The sequence below is a fragment of the Monopterus albus genome, unplaced genomic scaffold, assembly GCF_001952655.1.
Source record: "Monopterus albus unplaced genomic scaffold, M_albus_1.0 scaffold16.1, whole genome shotgun sequence".
NCBI lineage: Eukaryota > Metazoa > Chordata > Actinopteri > Synbranchiformes > Synbranchidae > Monopterus > Monopterus albus.
Window position 1 is genome coordinate 5,188,566 of NW_018127896.1, and position 3,463 is coordinate 5,192,028.

Below are 3,463 nucleotides of genomic sequence, written 5' to 3' on the forward strand. Positions count from 1 at the left end.
GATAGGGTGAGGAGCTCGGTCACCCGGGAGGAGCTCAGAGTAGAACCGCTGCTCCTCCACATCGAGAGGAGCCAGTTGATGTGGCTCGGACATCTATTTCGGATGCCTCCTGGGCGCCTTCCTAGGGAGGTGTTCCAGGCATGTCCCACCGGGAGGAGGCCCCGGAGAAGACCCAGGACATGCTGGAGGGACTATGTCTCTCAGCTGGCCTGGGAACGCCTCGACATTCCCCCCGGAGGAGCTGGAGGAAGTGTCTGGAGAGAGGGAAGTCTGGGCATCTTTGCTTAGACTGCTGTCCCCGCGACCCGGTTCCAGATAAGCGGAAGAAAATGGATGGATGGGTATTCATTTATCATGCTGCAGTGATTGCAGATTTGACATCTTATGCATGATGATGGATTGTCCATCCATCCATCCATTTTGGATTGGACTTGAGAAAATGCCATGATCTTTCCTTAACTAATTGAGCAGTTTAGTTGCCTGAATCTAACCATAGACAGGATGCTGGGTGGTTATCTCGGGCTATGGACCTCTGTGCTTTGAACAGTGCCTTGCGAAAGTATTCGGCCCCCTTGAACTTTGCGACCTTTTGCCACATTTCAGGCTTCAAACATAAAGATATAAAACTGTAATTTTTTGTGAACAATCAACAACAAGTGGGACACAATCATGAAGTGGAACGAAATTTATTGGATATTTCAAACTTTTTTAACAAATAAAAAACTGAAAAATTGGGCGTGCAAAATTATTCAGCCCCCTTAAGTTAATACTTTGTAGCGCCACCTTTTGCTGCGATTACAGCTGTAAGTCGCTTGGGGTATGTCTCTAACAGTTTTGCACATCAAGAGACTGAAATTTTTGCCCATTCCTCCTTGCAAAACAGCTCAAGCTCAGTGAGGTTGGATGGAGAGCGTTTGTGAACAGCAGTTTTCAGTTCTTTCCACAGATTCTCAATTGGATTCAGGTCTGGACTTTGACTTGGCCATTCTAACACCTGGATATGTGTATTTGTGAACCATTCCATTGTAGATTTTGCTTTATGTTTTGGATCATTGTCTTGTTGGAAGACAAATCTCCGTCCCAGTCTCAGGTCTTTTGCAGACTCCATCAGGTTTCCTTCCAGAATGGTCCTGTATTTGGCTCCATCCATCTTCCCATCAATTTTAACCATCTTCCCTGTCCCTGCTAAAGAAAAGCAGGCCCAAACCATGATGCTGCCACCACCATGGTTGACAGTGGGGATGGTGTGTTCAGGGTGATGAGCTGTGTTGCTTTTACGCCAAACATAACGTTTTGCATTGTTGCCAAAAAGTTCGATTTTGGTTTCATCTGACCAGAGCACCTTCTTCCACATGTTTGGTGTGTCTCCCAGGTGGCTTGTGGCAAACTTTAAACGACACTTTTTATGGATATCTTTAAGAAATGGCTTTCTTCTTGCCACTCTTCCATAAAGGCCAGATTTGTGCAGTATACGACTGATTGTTGTCCTATGGACAGAGTCTCCCACCTCAGCTGTAGATCTCTGCAGTTCATCCAGAGTGATCATGGGCCTCTTGGCTGCATCTCTGATCAGTCTTCTCCTTGTATGAGCTGAAAGTTTAGAGGGACGGCCAGGTCTTGGTAGATTTGCAGTGGTCTGATACTCCTTCCATTTCAATATTATCGCTTGCACAGTGCTCCTTGGGATGTTTAAAGCTTGGGAAATCTTTTTGTATCCAAATCCGGCTTTAAACTTCTCCACAACAGTATCTCGGACCTGCCTGGTGTGTTCCTTGTTCTTCATGATGCTCTCTGCGCTTTAAACAGACCTCTGAGACTATCACAGTGCAGGTGCATTTATACGGAGACTTGATTACACACAGGTGGATTCTATTTATCATCATTAGTCATTTAGGTCAACATTGGATCATTCAGAGATCCTCACTGAACTTCTGGAGAGAGTTTGCTGCACTGAAAGTAAAGGGGCTGAATAATTTTGCACGCCCAATTATTCAGTTTTTTATTTGTTAAAAAAGTTTGAAATATCCAATAAATTTCATTCCACTTCATGATTGTGTCCCACTTGTTGTTGATTCTTCACAAAAAATTACAGTTTTATATCTTTATGTTTGAAGCCTGAAATGTGGCAAAAGGTCGCAAAGTTCAAGGGGGCCGAATACTTTCGCAAGGCACTGTAAAAATTACTGCAGGTAGTGCAATGTAGGCCTAACTTCACTCCACTCTGACCTCCTCCCTGCGACAGTATAAAGATGTCACACTTCATGAATTGAAACAAAGCATTGCCAGTGAACGTATCCAGGCAGCAATAAGATTTCCATCAAAATGTATTTGGCAAAGCAAATAAGTATTGAATAACCATATTTTGCAGCAGATAAGGTCAGCTCTGTGCTCTGCACAGTGCGCGACAGGTAGAGAGATGTAAAGGCTTTGCAAAGGTGACAGTGATTTATGCATGAACACCAGCACTCAGAGAGTCTAGGGAAGATCGAAGTCATCAAGGTCCAAATTCTACTGGTTGAACAAAGAAACAAGGCTGTATCATTTCATTATCTATTATCAGCTGCTCAGCCAGAGGTTTTCTACTATCATGGATAGGCTTCAGCAGAACACTGTGACAGTGTGGCTTTATTGTTCTTGAAGCAGCTTCTAGTGAAAATCTCATTACAGGATTCTGTTAAGGTGGTTATTCTGCTGGACATGCTACCCCCTGTTCTTTTAAATTAGACAGATGTCTAGATACAGACAAACACACACACAGAGACAGAGACAGGTCAATGATTAATCCTACATGTGTGTTAACACGAGGTGAAAGAGGGTTGAATGCCAGTGTGGTGTAGAATAATGCAGCACTTTGTCTCTCTCACACAGACACTCACAGTCGTGCACATTTGAATGTTGACCTTGGGCTCTATTGTTATTCATTATTGGACAGAGGTGGGCAGACTGCCTTATTTGTTGTTATCTCTATGGGGCACAGACCAGCAGTGGAATGCCAGTGGTGACCCCGTCTGTCCTCACTGTAATAAGTATTGGTGTTTTCTTTTGCTTTTGTGTTTTATGTTATAGTTTTCAGAGTTTGCACTGGTTTTAGTCCCTCAGGGATGGAAAACTACTTTTAAATTTCAGCTCTGAAAAAGTTGAATGGCTTTGCAAGTAGAGGTGGAATCAGTGAAGTTCGGAAGTAAATTACAAGCTTAGAAGAGGTCTTTCATGTCTTTCACACACCCCACTCAGGAATTAAGAATGCAGACTTGTTTAATAAACCATTTTTTTCCTTTTTCTTGCATATTTATCATGCATTTCTGCTTCTGAGTGTGACTTTTAGTGAATTGAATTGCTCTCTTTCCTACTTTTGAAGAGAGATGGCACAAGCAACAAAGTGGTTAGTGGAAAGCATCATGGGTAATCAACATAGTTTTTGTCTTGTCTTGCATCCCTTTAGGAAAAGAGTAATTCATAATAA